The sequence below is a fragment of the Oryctolagus cuniculus genome, chromosome 2 (genome assembly GCF_051225735.1).
Source record: "Oryctolagus cuniculus isolate XC-2025 breed Fujian yellow rabbit chromosome 2, ASM5122573v1, whole genome shotgun sequence".
In the NCBI taxonomy this organism is placed as follows: Eukaryota; Metazoa; Chordata; class Mammalia; order Lagomorpha; family Leporidae; genus Oryctolagus; species Oryctolagus cuniculus.
In genome coordinates this window covers 160,391,101-160,410,000 of record NC_142868.1, presented here as the reverse complement: position 1 = coordinate 160,410,000, position 18,900 = coordinate 160,391,101, and the positions used below count along the sequence as shown (strand labels likewise).

At 52.3% G+C, this 18,900-nt stretch overlaps 1 long non-coding RNA gene across 3 annotated transcripts in view; it reads left to right on the top strand.

The window, feature by feature from the left end:
* Positions 1-18,548, top strand: part of LOC149128107 (uncharacterized) — a 46,746-nt gene extending 28,198 nt beyond the window's left edge. Inside the window, exons 1-4 of one of the 3 annotated variants that reach the window (XR_016230367.1) lie at positions 9,645-9,969; positions 12,093-12,149; positions 13,746-13,824; positions 18,296-18,548. This is a non-coding gene — a long non-coding RNA (uncharacterized LOC149128107). Of the gene's footprint in view, positions 1-9,644; positions 9,970-12,092; positions 12,150-13,745; positions 14,027-18,295 lie in introns of those variants that run through there. The other 2 variants (XR_016230366.1, XR_016230368.1) reach the window with 2 other exon arrangements.
* Positions 18,549-18,900: the final 352 nt, after the last annotated feature.

Genomic DNA, 18,900 nt, shown 5'->3' with positions numbered 1-18,900 from the left:
TCCGTCACCCATGCTACTCTCAGAAAGCCCTCAAAGGCCCATCCAGGCCAGGGCACTACCTGTGGGTGCTGAGCCCCACTGGGGTCTTGGGCAGAGACCAGGCCTGGGCTCAGGGCCTGGTGACTTTAGACCTGGGTCCTCAGCCAGGCTTTCAGTCTGTCTGCTGGAAAACCTCATTCAGGGCTGTAAGATGCACTTCCTCTGCCTGAGTTAACGTGGCTCGCATGAACCTCTCAGTGAAACAGTGGATTATTCCTGGTCACGAAGCTGCGGAGTTGCATTAAAGGACACTTGACACGGTAAATGCTAACTGTGTGACTGCTGAGGGCTGCGGCAGTGACTGAGATGTCCTAACGCCCTTCTAGCACGTCCCATCGTGCCTGCAGTGCCCCGGCTGTCCTGGGTGTGCACAGTCTCCTTGGCCATGCATCCTGCTCGGGGACTCGGCTGTACAGCTCTCGTGCACATACCATCCACCCCATAATAATCCACACTTCCCAAATCCACACCTGGCTGAACTGAGAAGCAAACCCAACTGCTCAGAAACAGGGACAGCCCCATTGTTCACACCTCCCTGTTCCAGAATGTTCCATCTTACCATCAGAGAGCCTGTTAGCTCCTTGTTAGAGGTGAGGACACATCGACTTAGACAGGTTGAGGACTTGCTCTGGGGTCGCAGCACTGGTGATGGACGGACCTAGAACCCAAGCCCCAGTCCTTGAGTCCAAAGCCCCAGCTCTGTCCTGCTGCCTCCCAGGTTAGCCCCCAATTCTGACAGGGGCCTTTTAGGAAACCCTGACCCCTAGGGCTGGCGCTGTGGTGTAGTAGGTTAAGCCTCCGCTTATGGCACCAGCATCCCATGTGGGTACCAGTTCCAGTCCTTGCTGCTCCTCTTCCAATCCAGCTCTCTGCTATGGCCTGGGAGAACAGTAGAAGGTGGCCCAACTCCTTGGACCCCTGCATCCATGTGGGAGACCTGGAAGAACCTCCTGGCTTCGGATTGGCCCAGCTCTGGCCATTGCGGCCATTTGGGGAGTGAACCAGCAGATGGAAGACCTTTGTCTATGTCTCTCCCTCCCTCTCTGTCTGTACTTCTGCCTCTCAAATAAATAAATCTCAAAAAGGAAAAGAAATGGAAAGAAAAGAAAACCCTGAACTCTGAGAATTCCAGGTCGTGTGACGTGCAGTAGATGAAGAGTGTTGGAGAAGCGAGTTCTCCCCGGGCAGTTTTATGCCCACGAATTTCAAAGAGTTGCCATGTTCAGTTCTGGGTCTACTTTAAGCCTCTCTCTATCTTACAGTGGCCTGGGCGTGGCCACGCCTCTGCCATTCTCCTTGGGCAGAGCTGTGCAGATTGGCATCTACCTGTGGAAACGCTCGAAGAGTTTGCCATGAGGTGCTTTGCCCCGTGAATTCTGTCGGTTTTCATTTTCCCCTCTGGACCTCCAACAGTAACACATCCCTTCCTCAACAGAGAGCCAGTATCGCCTTTGCTCTCTTTGGGGGTAGCATCTGAGAAGGAACCAGAATCAGGGTGCTCAGGCATGTGTGTGTGTGTGTGTGTGTGTGTGTGTGTGTGTAGGGGAGAGAGTATGGGGTTACTTCAGTCATGGGGAACCTACTCCAGGAAAAGTGGTACAACTATTAAAATACCTGTAGTTATCAACAGGAAAAGGTGTTTATTATAGACTCACATTGCTGACTGAAAAGAACAGATAACAAAACTATGTGAAATGTAACCCATTTTGTATGTAAAAATGTGGGCATCAAAATTACCAGGAAGGTATAGTCTGAAATTGCTATCATTGTTATCTCTGGATGGTGAGGTTTTAGGTGATTTCACTTTCTTTTATCTACTTTTTTTGTTTTTCCTAAAATTTCCCCTAATTTCAACATGTATGTGCTTAAATTTACACATAAATTTAAATGCAATACATTTACTAATAAGTGTGGAGCTATAACATGTGCCCAGCAGGCAGTGGACTCTGGGTCTGGACTCCAGGGCCAGGAACAGGTCTACCTGTGAGTCAAAAGCTCTGTGAGCAGCAGGGCCACCACCCTGGATGGCGGGCTCAGCCCCTTGCATGCCAGGTTCCAGAATATTCATTAGCAGTGCGTCTCTCTTTCACTTGTCCGGGTGGACGATACGTTATCGAGTCAGCCTATAAAGGGGAGACTAGCTGCCCCTGGTTTCACCAGGCACTCCCCACTCCCGGAGTGGCTGGGCTCTGTTTGCATGGTCAGTTACTAGAGGTCCCTGTCCACTGTCCTTGCTGCCCCCCAGCCCCACCCCCACTGTGCTTTCCTGGGTGTGTTCCAGGTGGACGGTGCCTAAAAACATTGGTCTGCCTTGTGGGTGATGGGGCCCTAGGCCCCAGTGCACCCAGGGCAGAGAAGGTGGGAGGCGTTGCTGGGGGCCAGTAGATTAAGATGGCTCCTTGGCCCAAGCCCCTTCTAGGCCCTACTAGGTTTGGAACTTAGGAAACCTCAGTGAGGTGAGTATATGCGGACCACTTCCTGTTTTCACAGCTGACCTCTGGCTCTGTCCCCGCTGTCCTGGGCGCTGACACCTGGAGTAGGGTTAGAGAACATGTCCATCTCCCAGTGAGACTCAGAGGCAGGGGTTCCCGAATGAGTCCTTCTGGGAGCCTTCCTGCTGATGGGAGCCACCCCCGCCCCAGCTGGCCTTGGACACGCCCCGGCCACTGTCACCTTCTGCTGTCCCCAGCCCTCCTTTCCTGTTTCTGTGCCTGCCTGCCCTCCATTCGCAGTCTGCTGCACTCCACCTGCTCTGCAGAGCCAGTTCAAACACGAGCTGGTGCCCAGGAGGCCGTCCTGGGTTCCCTTCTTCAGTGACTCCCCGTGGGCCCTATGCCTCCCTCAGGGTCTCGTCTAAGCTCTTATCTTCCTTTATCTTTGGAACTCAGCGGGGAAATCCCCGCCTTCTTTGGTCTCTGAAATGCCAGACATGGGACTAGTCACTCCATGGGTGCTCCCCAAGTGTGCGAAGGGCACCCTGCGGGACTGCCTGGGACCACATGGCGGAAGCAGAATCCGTATCCTTGTGTCATTCCTTCACCAGATGATGGTTGCCAGACTCCAGGCTCGTGGGCTTAGAGAAATGGTCGCTTCCCTCACTGTTTAAATGAGGGAGGGATGCCGGTGCCGTGGCTCACTTGGCTAATCCTCTGCCTTGCGGCGCCGGCACACCAGGTTCTAGTCCCGGTCGGGGCACTGGATTCTGTCCCGGTTGCCCCTCTTCCAGGCCAGCTCTCAGCTGTGGCCAGGGAGTGCAGTGGAGGATGGCCCAAGTGCTTGGGCCCTGCACCCCATGGGAGACCAGGGTAAGTACCTGGCTCCTGCCATCGGATCAGCACGGTGCGCCGGCCGCAGCGCGCCGGCCACGCCAGCCATTGGATGGTGAACCAATGGCAAAAGGAAGACCTTTCTCTCTGTCTCTCTCTCTCTCACTGTCCACTCTGCCTGTCAAAAAAAAAAAAAAAAAAAAAAGGGAGGGAATGAGACAGACATGTTACAGAGTTACTGGACAACGCAGTAAGTGCTGTAATGGTAGCAAGACCAAGTGCACACACAGAAGAACTGATTCTGTCTCATGTAGTCAGGGAGGCTTCACCAGGGAATCAGCATTTAACCTGGGTCTCGAGGCATGCATAGGAGTTTGCCAGGCATCAGCAAAAGGCCATTGCTGGTGGAAGGAACAGCAAGGGTCCTGGAGAGACCTGGGTCTGGGGGAGACAAGCCTGCAGGTGGGGGACGCAGGGAAACACCAGGGAGGTGAAGCCAGGGAGGAGGAAGGGGCCCTGCATGGCCGGCAAAGGGCAGGTTTTTTGTTTTTGTTTTTATTTTTTTTTATTTAATAAATGTAAATTTACAAAGTGCAACTTTTGCATTGCTGTGGCTTCCCCCCTAACCTCCCTCCCACCCGCAGCCATCCCATCTCCTACTCCCTCTCCCATCCCACTCTTCATCAAGTTTCATTTTCAATTATCTTTATATACAGAAGATCAACTTAGTATATACTAAGCAAAGATTTCAACAGACTGCGCCCACACAACCGCACAAGATATAGAGTACTATTTGACTAGTAGTTTTACCGTTAATTCTCATAGTAAAACACATTAAGGACAGAGATCCTACGTGGGGAGCAGGTGCACAGTGACTCCGTTGTTGATTTAATAATTGACACTCTTATTTATGACGTCAGTAATCACCCGAGGAAAGAGCAGGTTTTTAAGGAAAGCTGAGCCTTAGTCACTGTAGGGGGAGGGGGTAAAAGGCCACCCTCAACCTTCACCTGCCATGGGGCCACCCTGAGCGCTCAGCCCTGGCTGCTTTGCTTGGCATTGAAGGTCCCCTCAGGAAGGGTGCACCGCACCCCCCTGCACTGCCAGCAGCCACTACAGAGCCCAGCCACCTCCTCCCCTACGGTCCTGGACAAGCACTTCTGGGGACAGAGTCCTCAGCGGGGCTGATCTCTGGCTGCCACCTGCCGGGAGATGCCAGTGGCCCCGGGGGCAGGCAGATGGCAAGGTTTGTCCTCCGAGCCGGGCAGCACGCTGAACTGGCAGTGCCCTTCTGAGAGTGCAGGAGGTGGCAGGAGCCTGCTGGCCGATATCCACCCTCCCAGGTCCCCATACTTGGCAGCCTCCTGCCCTCGGCCAACTGTGCTCTTGCAGATGAAATTGGCAGAGGGAAGGAGCTAGGCTCTCAACCACCTCCCTGAAATTTTTTTAAAAGCATTATCTATCTATCTATCTATCTATCTATCTATCTATCTATCTATCTATCTATCTATCTGAAAGACAGAGACGCAGAGAGATCTTCCATCTGCTGGTTCACTACCCAAATGTCCACAATAGCCAGGGCTAGGCCAGGTCAAAAGCAGGAGCCAGGAACTACATCTGAGTCTCCCACAAGGGTGGCAGGAACCCAAGTACTTCGGACCATCATTTGCTGCCTTCTAGGGTGCACATTAGCAGGAAGCTGGAATCTGAATATGTAGAGGGGACTGCACCATGGCTCACTTGGTTAATCCTCTGCCTGCGGCGCCAGCTTCCCATATGGGCGCCGGGTTCTAGTTCCGGTTGCTCCTCTTCCAGTCCAGCTCTCTGCTGTGGCCCGGGAGGACAGTGGAGGATGGCCCAAGTGCTTGGGCCCTAAACCCGCATGGGAGGCCAGGAGGAAGCACCTGGCTCCTGGCTTTGGATCAGCACAGCGCCGGCTGTGGTGGCCATTTGAGGAGTGAACCAACAGCAGGAAGACCTTTCTCTCTGTCTCTTCCTCTCACTGTCTGTAACTCTACCTGTCAAATAAATTAAAAAAACAAAAACATAGAGCTAGAACTTGAACCCAGGCATTCCAATGTGGAATATGGGTGTCCCAAGTCACGTCTTAACCACTTGGTTAAACATTTACCCCCAAGTCAAGAGAGCTGTGGGGAGCTGTCCCCCAAGAGGAGAGGCTTTGGGGAGGAAGGGCTCATGGGCTCACTGTGGACTGGGCTGGGAGCTGGGGTAGGGAATGGACTGGGGATCTCACAGAGGAAGGAGACACGAGGGGCAGACAGGGAACCTTGGGCTGGGGTATAGGTGTGACTGGGGCTGTGGGGACAGCACAGAGATGTGGGTGGTGGGCAAGCTGGGAGACTCAGGGAGCCTTGAACACCTGTGCAGAGCGTTAGGCCCTTCCGTGTGCAAGAGAGGAGGTGTGGGCACATCCAGCCCAGGCTTTGCCACTGATCGGCTTGAGCCAGGCCATGTTGCTTCTCCCTCCAGGCCAGATGAGGCAGAGGAGCAGAGCAGAGGTGCCCAGCAAGAGAGGTGCTGTTTGTTAGCTTCTTATTTTTTATTATTTGAGGGGCAGAGAAGACAGCTGCCATCTGCAGGATCACACCCTAAATGCTCGCAACAGCCAGCCCAACACCAGGAGCCTGGAACTCAATCCTGGTCTCCCCTATAGGTGGCTGGGACCTAAGTACTTGGGCCATTCCCTGCTGCCTCCCACGGTTCACATTAGCAGGGAACTAGAATCAGAAGCCAGGTCCAGTGCGTGAACCCAGGCACTCTGCAGACATGGAACGCAGACATGTCAAGTGGCATCGGGAACACTGTACCCCAGGGGTGCTCTTCAGAATGTGCACAGCTCCGGGGCTGGCCCTGTGGTGGACAGCCCTGGGGCGTGGCCCACACATGCCACGTGTGTCGCTGCTTTGATTCATGTGTAGGTGCCTGTTGCTGCTTGTGATGGGACCATTCTGCAGAGGCACAAGGACATGGTGCAGTGGTCAATGTGAGAAAGCCCCAGCCAGCCCAGCCCCAGCCTCCGCCCCAGGGCAGCAGGAGAGGATTGAGATCCGGAGGCAGATCGTGCATCCGGATGGCTGGGGCTCTGTGGGTGATTTCCAAGCAAAGCTGGTTGTAGGGGCATGGAGAGGCCCCTTTGGGCCTGACCCATCCAGATCGCCGCAGGTGTGGAGGTGCCCTCCCGCGTGCCCCCATGGCTGTGGAATAAAGAAAGGAGTGAGCAGTCCTGTCTCCAGCTGGCCTGCGAGGGCGGGCGGGAGTGGCTGCCAGTGTCCCTGCAGGGAGGCCGAGACATGAGTCACACTGGATGATGACCCATGGCTCCTAGCCTCTCTGGGAGGAGGTGGGCGTCACCTCCCCCTGCTTCCTGGGCTCAGACCTTCCCCATCCCTCATTGCTAACCTGGCGACCCCACACGTCCCGCAGAGCTCTGTTCACAGCTCAGCCCCCTTGCTATCCTTGCACTCTGGTCTGCAGTCACAGGGGCCTGCTGCATGGGACAGCATGGGGTGGATGTGCGAGGGTGGCAGGGGGCAGTGCCTTTTGTTGCTGCTTCTCAGAAACTCCTTCTCCCCCCTCCCCCAGCCTCCGTGTGCTCTGTTCTCTGCTCACTGTGACCCCTGGGCCATTCACGGGGTCTTTTCTTGTGTTTGGAGAAGACCTGGACACCCCCACCCCATAATGGGATGAGTGTGGCAGCTCTTCAGGGCACCTGGAAAGCCCACTGTGGCCAGATGGCATTGCCAGCCTGCAGGGCCAGGGCCACTCAGGCTGAGAGGAGCCACAGAGTGTCTCCCCCCTGGGACCCACCCAGCTTCAAGGGAGCCCAAGGCCAGCACTGTGCTGTCCTGTCCTCTCCCTCTTCCAGAGCCTCCTGGCACTGAGTGCCCAGCTTGGTGTTTGTGGGTTTGTTCTCAGCTCTGTTTTGTGGCTTCCCAGGTCACAGCCTAGCCCCAGCCAGCGTCTTCTTCCTCACCCTGTCTGCTTGCGGCTGGGTGCCTCAGGTCTTTAGCCTGGCCAGGGGGCAGCCTGGGTGGGGCTGAGGTTGATGGTCTTTTGCCAACCTTGGCAGAGAGGTGCTGGATCTACATATTGACAGCTATTTGCTGTGGGAGGGAGTTTCATTCTTGGGGATTTTTCTTAATCATTTGGGGCAGCCCTGTTTGGCTAGCTGTGGGTTCATTTTTTTTTCTCCATAAGTAGATATTTTATAATAACACTTGCCTTTTAAAAATGCCATCTAAGAGTCAGCATTGTAGCACAATAGGTTAGTGGGTTAACTTACCAGCTGCAACAAGGGACTCCCACTGGAATGCCGGTTCGAGGCCTGGCTGCTCCACTCCCTGCCTAGCTCTGTGCTAACGTGCCTGGGAAAGCATCGGAAGATGACCCAAGTGCTTGGGCCCCAGCATGTGGGAGACTCCGGATGGAGTTCCAGACTCCTGTCTTTGGCCTGGTCCAGTCCTGGCCATTGTGGTCATTTGAGAAGTGAAACAGAAGGTGAAAGATCTCTCTCTCTCTCTCTCCTTCTCCCTCCCTCTCTCTTGGTCTCTCTGTAATTCTGCCTTTCAAATAAAAAAAAATATGAATCTTTAAAAAAAATGACCAAAAATGCAAACATTCCAGCACAACAGGTTAAGCAGCTCCTTGGGGCCCCAGATCTCATATGAGAGTGCTTTTTTGAGTCCCAGCTACTCCACCTTGGATCCAGCTCCCACTAAGGTACTTGGGAAAGCCAGAAATTCTGATTCAAATACTTGGGCCTCTGACACCCGTGTAGGATATCCATACGGAGTCTCTGGCTTAGGCCTGGTCCAGTCCTGGCTATTGCAAGCATTTGGGGGAGTGAACCACCAGCAGATGGGAGATCTCTCTCTGTCTCTGTTACTCTCCTTTTCAAATAAATAAATCATAAAATATTAAAAATAAACATCACCTTGAACAGTTTCCTTTGATTTTACGTCTGACCTTTTTTTTCAATGTTGTCAGTGGGAAATGTGAAGACCAGCACAGAGGGTACCTGTATGGCTTGCCCTTGGCCAAGCAAGGGACCTGATATCCCTTTTCCCTAGTGTGTCCCAGCTTGATCCTCCCCAAAATGCAGAGCAGGGCTTGCTTGTATACAGCCATTGACAGGCCCCTGACCTTGAGCCAGGCAGCCCTGGAGCAGGAACTCAGAGCCGTCATCCTGGAGAAGAGGCTGGGGAGAGTCAGAAGGCCTCGGATCCCCGGCCTTGGCCTCCAGGGGCCCTAGGCCTGCCCTGGAAAGGAGTGGAGGAGCTGTTCCACCCAGGGACTGCCCCTCGGTGAGCTGCCCCCATACCAGTGTGGAGGTGAGCTTGCCAAGCTGTGATTCTCGCTAGGGTGGTTATCCGAGACAGCGTCCACGGCCAGGAGTGGCTATTTAAGCCTACATCTAAGTTAATTAAAACAAAGTGCAGCCCTCTGGACAGTGCAGGCACAGAGCACCTCTGGCAATGCAGGGCCCTGAGCAGGGTTTGTCAAATCCCCTGTCCACTGACCTGTGTACAGAATCAGGCTGTCACCACGCCAAAACCAGCAAATCTGAATCTAGAGTGGGGCCCACCAAATTTTCAAACCACCCTAGTGAGAAGCCCCAGGAAAGCAGCCATCTACCACATTTGCATCCTGGGCTCACTGGGAAAGTACAGACCACGTCACCCCTACGGCTGACAGCAAAGTGCTGGGGGCAGCTGGTGGGGGGTGTGTGCCACGGGTGCTTCCATCCCCTCCTGTTCTGCCCCCCCACAGGTGTGCACACACACATTTGCATGCACACATGCACACACTACTTGCTCAGGTCTATTGACGACTAATGCACTGTAGTTTGATAAGAGCCTGTTCAGTGCCTGGCTTTGGTGGAGTTGGGGGAGTGGGGTGGATGAATTCCTGGCCTTCTTGAAGTAACACCTTGACAGCAGGGACTCCATTCTGGGAAGGCACGCCCCACCGTGAGACTCTGACCTGAAACTATGATCTAAAACTCTTGGACAACAGCAGTCCACTACATCACCCTTGGCAGAGCATAGAACCCCCTAGCATGATCGCTCAAGCTTGGAAGTGGATAGGCTGCACCTGGGTTAATGATAAAAATCTCATTTTTCTATGTCCTACATATGATTTAAGCCATTATCTGGATTAATATCAACATTATAATTGAAATTGTTAAGATTGTAACTGGTATTGTCAAGATTATAATTGATATTAGTTTCGCATGGGTTTTAGGTCAGCTTGACCCCAGTAACTATGTACTCCCGCTTGATCTTAGCAACCCGATTTTGTTTTTAAAAACCTTTTGCCTTTAAAAACCCTGTTGCTTTGGGCTTCAGGGTCGAGAGTTCTTTAGGGCATGAGCGCACTCTCCACCCAGCAATAAAGGACCATCAACCTCTATCAGTGTGTGGCGCTCCTCTGTCAGCACTCGCTCAGGCCCTGCTGCGGGAAGCCCGGAACCAGGCTCTGAGAGACCCTCACGTTTTTCTCTGCATCCATGGTTCACAACCTTTTTTCACCGTTGCCCCGCATTGGTGAACCATGAAGCTCTTCCTCTGGAAGTCCGATGTGCCGTGATTTCCCCTCTGCTCGTCCTCCCAGATATTCTGAGTCTGTTCCTCAAAAATAAACTGTAAGCCCCCATTTCCCAAATATAAAAGCGCATGCCCTTGAAAGAGTATGAAGGCTGAGCCGTATGGGAGAGAAGTCAGCTGGAGCTAAGCCTCCCCAGCCTGGGCAGCCCCACCAGCACCCTCCCGCCCCCACCACGGGGTGGGGGGCTTGGCTCAGATGCAGAGTGCTGGGCTCCACCCCCAGAGTTTCAGATGCACAAATGCTCAAGAATTTGTAACCCCAGAGAGTTCCCAGGTGAGGCTGCTGCTGCTGGGGGCTGGGGGAGGGACACCACGCTTTGTCAATCACTCCTGTAGAATGGTTGTACTTACAGGCCTCCCTGGAGCCACAGGCAAGGCAGGCCTTTAAGCAGACACAGGTGGGGCTGAGTTGTGGGACTGGGCTCCCTTCTCTGGCCTGCATCTACCCTGCGTCTTTGTAATGGAGAATCTACGAGGCTAGACCAACCCTGGTCTCGCCTGGGCTGAGGGGTGTCTCTGAATCTTTGTGCTGGCATTGCTGTGTAGGGAGAGGGGAAAAGGAGGAGGTTAGGAATGAAGACCCTTTCTGGCCGAAGTCATAGTGACATTGTTTTCAAACTCCATGTTCGAGAGATTGAGGGGTGTGTGTGTGTATGGTGATTATTCCTTAGATTTCCGGGCGTGATGTGCAGGAACCATGATAGAAAATTCTTATGGAGACCCTGAACAGCACTGATGGAGCCTGCAGGCCTCCTGTGCCCGCTGGGGTGTGAAGCAACCATCACAGGGCTCTTTTATTTATCTGGGACCTGGTGTCTCAGCAGTGAAAAAGCTTGTGAACTAAATGAGCAAGAGATGGAGAGTGTTGCAGCCCTGTGTTTATAGATTTCGGCTTTTCCAGCCAATCCATCTCGGGGCCTCCGCGGGCAGCCTGCTGACACTTGCGTCTTGTTGGGAGTCGTGCACTATTTGTTTTTGCTCTGCCACCAGGGCTGTCGGGCAGTAACTGAGAGCCCGAGCTGCTCCAGTGGCTGATGGGGCTTTCTCTGAAAACCTCAGCCCGTTCCTACCAGTGGGAAACGCACTGGAAGAATCCTTCAGCAGTAGCCCAGCGGGTCCCATCCTGTCCCCAGCTGTTTTGGTTTTGTCCTTATTTCATGTTGATCACTCCCTCTCTACTCTGGGCTCGGCAGTCACACCTGGTTACCTAGAGAGACCAGGGCTCAGGCTTGGCGGGGAGTGTGGCCCCCAGGCTGAAGGCAGCTGGTAGATGGCAATGCCTTGAACTTGCTCCTGTGCCTTAAGGGGACTCCAAGGGTACGTTCAGGTTCTTTGCCAGGGTTTCCTCTGCTAGCGGTCATCTAATGCCCTTGGAACCTTTTTTCTTCCTCCGCCCCCTAGTCCCCGGGAAGTTCATGGCTTCTTGTGGCTTTAAATGACATCTTGGAGCCGATGACTCCCAATGCCCATCTGTGGCCCAGATCACTTTTTTTTCTGAGACGCAAACTTGTGCCTTCAGCTGCCTGCTCACCTCTCCTGACACCACCAATGCAACACGTATCAAAGTGAACCTGTGATCTGCACCCCAATCCCCCCACACTTCACCCCCTCTCAGTAAATGGCACCAGCCTGCACCCTGTGGCCACACTGGGAATCTGGGGGTCATTTTTGGCACTTCCTTCTGATCATATCTCACATCTAAACTGTTACAGAAACCTGGGGTGGGAAAACTCCCTCCATTCAAACAGGCACCAGAGACAGTGGAGGATGAAGCAGTTTATTAACGCCAGTGGGCTCAGCTGGAATCATTTCCTGAGAACTGAGCATCAAACTCAAGTTTCTTACAATATTTATAAGTTCAGCAGTGTCATACCTTAGCTGTTCCAGCATCGGTGGGTTTAAATTGCAGCCTACGTGACTTAGGACCACACTTCTGATGGTCAGTGAGCCTGGTATGTTTGTAGAAGAGATACCAGGGCAGATGTATTAGGACAGATTTATGACTGGAGTTACAGAAGCAGAGCTTAGGACGTCTTCCCTCCCTGGACAAGATAACAGAGGGCAGCTGCTTCACTAGTTAATTGGAAGCAGCCACTTTTCCAGGTTTGTGTTGGGGGTGGGGTGGGGATGGGGTTGTCCACTTTTCTTTCTTTGTCCCTAGTTGCGGCCATATGTCCTCTACAAAGCCGTCACCCAGTTCTGAGTGTTCTGCCTCCAGGTATGTACTGAGCTCTCCCTTTTGCCACCCTTGTGCAAGCCACTGCCACCTGCCTCGGGGAATGTGACCATGGCCCTCTGCTGCGTCTCCCTCTTCCTTAAGCATCCACCACATTTGAGACCAGCGGCTTAAAATGCCTCCATGGTGTCTAGAACAAAGCCCAGGCTCCTCTGGACCTGGCGCCTGCCTCCCTCTCTCAGCTCCTCTGTAACCACCCTCCTCATCTCTCAACGTGAGCCTCGCTGGCCTTCTCAGCAGCTCTTCAAGTGTACCAAGCACCCTCCTGGCACCTCCTGGCCTGGGGGTTGCCTCCTCCGCACTACCCCACCCTCAACCTTTCACTCCCATCCGACAGGCCACCTGTTCAGAGAAGCCATCCCCCTCTTAGCTATTTATGTCTGCAAAGGGAACCATTCCAAAACCTAGTGGGTTGGCTGGAGGCTTAGCTGGGTGGTTCTTCTGCTGGTCCTGCTTGGAGCTCCCTCTAGTGGCTGCAGAGAGGTGGCTGGGGCTGAAGGAGTCACAGTGAGACACTCAGGTGCCTGGCATGGTGGCAGGACACGCCCTCAGCCAGGGCTCTGGGATGGCTGGGCCCTCCTCGGTGGTCCCAGGGGTTCGCCGCCTCCTTGTGGCCTCCCCAGCAGGATGGACAGCACTGGGAGAATAGAGCTGTGCATGTGTGCAATATTTGTTAGCGTGAATTAACGTTTCCAAGAATGATGGGTTTGTATGGTGGGAAAGAATAGGACCTAAGAGTCTGCCGTTGAACTCCCACCTCTTCCATATGTGATTCTTGCTTGTTAACCAAGACTCCTTCGCTTGGAATGTAAGTCCCCACAAGCGTGGGCACGTGTTCTCCTTGACCTGTCTTCTGCATCTAGAACAATTGCTGATATGTACTAGATGCTCCCTAAATATCTAACGGAAAGGACAAATAAATCAATTGTGGCCTAGCAATGCAATGTTTTATTTTTAAATATTTATTTATTTATTTGGAAGGCAGAGCTACAGAGAGGCAGAGAGAGAGAGAGAGAGAGAGAGAGAAGGAGAGAGAGAGAGAGATCTTCCATCTGCTGGTTCACTCCCCAAATGGCTGCAAAGGCCAGAATTGCGCCAATCCAAAGCCAGGAGCCAGGAGCTTCTTCCGGGTCTTACATGTGGGTGCAGGGGCCCAAGCGCTTGGGCCATCTTCTACTGCTCTTCCAGGCCATAGCAGAGAGCCGGATCAGAAATGGAGCAGCTGAGCCTTGAACCGCCGCCCATATGAGATGCCTGCACTGCAGGTGGCGGCTTTACCCACTACCCACAGCATGGGCCCCTGGTGTTGTTTTATAAAACCTGTTTCTTACTGAATCCAAATGCCATTGATTGTGAAGTCCACTACTGTTTTATGTACCATTAAGAGAGAAAATAACTGGAGCCAACTGAACCATGACAGGATGCTTTCCTTACCACTTTAAAGCTTAATTTCTGGTTCTGGAGGAAAAAATCCTGTTAGACTTAGGTAGAAACACAAATTTATCACATACGACACTTGGACATACATAAGAAAAAGTAATCAGCTAATACCATCCTAAAATGTTTTCGTATTTGCAGTCTGTCTCCTGCTCTGCACTGGATTTTGATTCTGACCATGAGGTCCTTGTTTTCCAAACAACCTTGTCCTCTGTGCCCGGTGAGTGCTGGTTTATGATGCAGCATTTCTTAAAAGACTACTCCACTGTTGTCTCCAGGATTTTCTCCAAGTTGCTAAAAATATGGCTAGAGTTGCTGTGTAAGGACAGGTGATGGCAGGGTGACAGGGATGTAAGACACTCCTCAATGTCAGAGCTGTTAACTTGTAGAAACAACCACAGCTCACAGAAAACAGAATCAATGAGCTATGGTAACACCTAGGAGGGTTAATTCCCCCTACTTACTCTTCCAAAAATTTTCCAGTTATTCTTTTCATTTATGAGTAAAATAAATTGTTTTTAGCCAAATAAATGACAGTTGTAGCACAAGCAGAACCCAGCCTCATCGCCTGGTGAATTAGTTCATGTGTCAGGTGTGGCTGCCTTGTCCCTGAGAGTAGAATCAACAGATGTCTGGTGCTCCCTACCATTCCTCCCTCTTGGCAGGTTTTGTTAACCCCACAGGGTTGTTTTTCACTGAAAAAAAAATGCCAGCCCCCTCAGAGCCTTTTGAACACAGCATTCCAGGTGGCCAATACCAATTTTTTAAAAAAATTTATTTGAAAGGCATAGTCACAGAGAAAGAGATAGAGATCTTCCATTCTGGTTCACTCCTCAAATGGCTTCAACAGCCAGGTCTGGGCCAGCTCAAAGCCAGGGGCTCTATCTGGGTCTCTCACATGGGTAGCAGGGCCCAAGCACTTGGACCATCCTCCACTCTGCTTTTCCAGGTGCATTAACAAGGAGCGGGATGGTAAGTGGAGTAGCCAGGACTTGAACTGGCATTCCAATATGGGATGCTGGTGTATAATGCCAGCCCCAGGCCATTAACAACTGATTAGCATTGCTATATGGGATTAAATCCACCTCTCACTGCCCTGAGACAACAGATACCCAGTGCACCTGGAAGTGAAAGGCATCGAAACGTCCGCCTGTGGTCAGTCCTTCAACAAGGGAGGATCCACACCAGACACACACACACACACCCCATCTTTGGGACTGTTCATTTCCTGTATTTCTTAAAGGACATCTAGAGGAGCCAACACACACACCCCACCACCACAGCCAGACCAGCCAAGTTCAAAGCCTGGGTCAGTCACATAAGACTCTTTGGCAGGGGCCAGTATTGTGGCATTATAGGTTAAGTCTCCGCCTGCAGCACTGGCATCCTATATGGGTGCTGGTTTGAGTCCCGGCTGCTCCTCTTCTGATCCAGCTCCATGCTAATGTGCCTAGGAAAGCAATGGATGAAGATCCAGGTCCTTGAGTCCCTGCCACCCACAGGGGGACCTGGAAGAAGCTCCTGGCTCCTGGCTTCAGCCCCAGCCGTTCAGCCATTTGGGGAGTGATCAGTGGATGAAAGATCTCTATGTCCCTCCTTCTCTCTGTAATTTTCCCTTAAAATAAATAAAGCAAAGCTTCAAATTAAAAAACAAAATGATTCTTCTGGCAAAGAGACGGGTAGCTCTTTGTGTTTCGCAGTGCCATCTTCTCCTGCCCTGAGGTATGCAACTGCCTCCACGTTGCTCCCTGGTTCCCCCTGAAGAGTAAATGACGGCTGGAGGGGCCCGACCCGCCCAGGACCCACACCTTGTTCTAAGCAGAGCCTCTGAGTCACCTGGGCTTCCCATTACAATGCAGGCTCTGACTGGGCGGGCCTGGGTGTGGGCTCCTTGATGCTGGTTCACAGACTAGAGAAGCAAGGTCTCCCTGGGGTGTCTTAGCTGTAGCGGCTGGAACGAAATGCCAGACTGGGCAGCCGACACACCAGGCTGCTATTTCCCACAGGTCTGGAGGCTGGAAGTTCAAGCTCAAGGAGCTGGCAGAGTAGTTTTCATCCTGAGGCCTCTGCTCCTGGCTCGCAGCAGCTGCTGCCTTGCTGCGTGTTCACCTGACCCCTTCCTCATGCCAGGGAGGAGTCTGCGAGCTCGCTGGTCCCATCTTCCAAAGACATTAATCCTATGGGATGGAGGCCCAGTCCTCACTTCTTCATTTAACCCAATTGCTTCCTCGGAGGCCTCTTCCTCCAATATGGCCACTGGGGGAGGGAAGTAGGGCTTCAACATGTATGTCCCACTGGAGAGACCAGACACACACTCACACACACACACACACCCCGTAACGCGAAGGCGCAGAAGAGTGGGGAAACAGCCCACTGTGTGGGATGACTGGGGAAAGCCAGTGTGCCCTGACCTCAACACCCGAAGCCGCCAAGCCAGATATATCAGTGTCTAAGGCCAGCAACACTGCATGGCTGGCAGGGAAAATGCATTGTCTATTTACACCCCTCGGCATGCTTGGGTGGTGGGGAGAAACCTGCTTTCAATTCACTTTAACAGCTTCTCTCTGTGGCAATCCCAGCATAGTGAGCCAAGCCCGCAGGTTGCAGGCAGAGCGGGCTTTGTGCATGGGCTATATTTGGTGCCCAGGTGGCAGGTGGCTACCTGCCATGCTGAGTCCAGCACTCCTGGGCTCCAGGCCACAGCTTGTCAGGATGACTCCCAGGGACTGTGTGGCCACGGGGAGGCTGCCCACACCCCTCGCCATCCCAGACGCCTCCCGCACTGCCCCAGATGGCTTTGGAAAAGCTGCCTCAGATGACACCACGCCTCTTTATGGGCACCGTGCCGGGGGCCCGCTGGCTTTTTAAGGGCCTGAAGAATATATTTGAACCCTAAATTAAAACTGTATTGGCTCCAAGAGGGAAATTTCTAAATTGAAATCGGTGTTAATTAAATGGCTATAAAATGTCAATGGTCACCTACAATTCAACTCCGCTGTTATATAATATCTAATAAATATGTAAGGATATTTATAGAGTTTAACAACAATGCAGAGAATATATTTTTAAAAGGCTAAAAAGTAGGAAAGTCTTTTCAAGTTTTCTAGAGCAAAGAGCTATATTTAACGCGGGCTGTGGGTACTCTCAGCGTTTGATATGATGGTGGGGGGAGTTGCTCCCAAGGTCTGTCCCAGGGCCGGGCCCCGGGTCCCACCCCCCTGCTCCCAGGGTTCCCCAGCCGCTCAGTCTGGCACGGTGTGATCTGAGTGTCTCAGGGCTCACTGCTCCACAGCAGTGTTACCCAGGAACCACCTACGGCATTTGGAGCGCTTGCTAAAAATGCGATTTCCGGAGTCTCAGTACCTACTGAATCAGATTATCTGGGGGAGGGCCCCAAGCAGCTGTCCTTTTAACAAGCTGCTGGTGACTGATACACAAGGTATAAACGCTGCAGCTCTGGCATACTGATGCCTGTTCAGCAAACCGTGGCGCACAGCTAGGGAGCCTCTGACGTGGCAGAGCTGGGGCCCGGGCCCAGGGCACAGCCAGGGCCAGCACACGGGGAGGAAGTCTGGGGTCGGATAGGATGCTAGGGAAGGCCGCAATCAGGGGTTCATGCCCACAAGGCCCAAGCTGGTCCTCAGGGCTTGGTGTTCAGGTCCAGGCAGGAGCTCTGAGTGGTGAATTCAATAACCACAGCAGGAGCAAAGGAGCAGACACAAGGGATGGTGGGGGAGGGGGGATACATACTCATTGACCCAGAGTACATCCATTCATCCAATGTTAATTAAGCGCCTACCCAGGCACTGGGCTGGGCCCCGCCATACACCAGAGGGCACAGACCATCTTCTTGTCTGCCTGGTGGGAGCCCCCAGAGCTCTGGGCAGATGCTAACTGGGCCTGCTCAGAACCAACGGGAGTTGCTGGGAAGTGAGGGTGGGGTCATTGGCCAGAGAAAAGGGTCTATTTCCCTTTAAGAGAGGACAGGGCTGGCCAGGGCAGCTTCAGGAATGTCTGCTCAAGCAGTTGGCTTCACCAGTGCGTCAACCACTAAGCTTTTTTATTTTTATTTGTAAAATGTATTTATTTTGAATGGCAGAGTTAACAGAGAGGGAGAAACAGAGCGAAATCTTTTGTCCGCTAGTTCACTCCCCAAATGGCTGCCAACAGCCAGGACTGGGCCAGACCCAAGCCAGGAGCCAAGACCTTCATCTGGGTCTCCCACATGGGTAGCAGGGATCCAAGCACTTGGGCCATCTTCTGCTGCTTTCCTAGGCACATTAACAGGGAGCTGAATCAGAAGTGGAGCAGCCAGGACTCAAACTGACACTCATGTGGGATGCAGGAATCAAAAGTGGTGGCTTCTATGACAAAAAAGTGTCCTACATGAAGGATCTCTGTGGGTGAGACCCCAGTAGAAGAGGCCATCAAAGAAGGAGGAGAGAATTTCCACTTTGCATATGGCCTTGTCTAAATACTGACAGAGACTGTGAATTCAGAAGGTTCCCACAACCTAGGCAGCTCATGTCAAGAGCCTCAGGTGGTCCCTGACATCACACATAAGAGTGTTAATTCTTAAATTAACAACAGGAGTCACTATGCACTAACTTCCCATGCAAGACCTCTGTCCTCAGTGAGTTATATTATGAGTTAACTGTAAAACTTGTTCTTTGACTGGCGCTGTGGCATAGCTGGTAAAGCCACTGCCTGCAGTGCCAGCATCCTATATGGGGCACCTGTTCGAGTCCTGGCTGCTCCTCTTCTGATCCAGCTCTCTGCTATGGCCTGGGAAAGCAGAAGAAGATGGACCAAGTGCTTGGGCCCCTGCACCCGCGAGACCCAGAAGAAGCTCCTGGCTCCTGGCTTTGAATCAGCTCAGCTCCGGCCGTTGCGGCCAGTTGGGGAGTGGACCAGCAATAGAATCTCTGCCTCTCCTTCTCTCTCTAATTCTGACTTTCAAATAAATAAAAATTAAAAAAAAAAACTTGTTCTCAGAGATTTATTTTGTTTTAGTGTATTAAGTGGAAAATATTAATAGCCCTTGTCTGGGCTGTTGAGGAAGTTAGTGTGTGTGTGTGTGTGTGCACGTGCGTGTACAAATTGTCAAAATCTGCACGTAGTAAAGAGTTGATCTTCTGTGTATAAAGTTAATTGAAAATTAATCTTTAGTGCAGAATGGGACTGGCAATGGGAGAGGAAGGGGGGAGGAGGGGCGGGAGGGTGGGTATGGTGGGAAGAATCACTATATTCCTAAAGTTGTACTTATGAAATGCATGAAGTTTTCTATTCCTTAAAT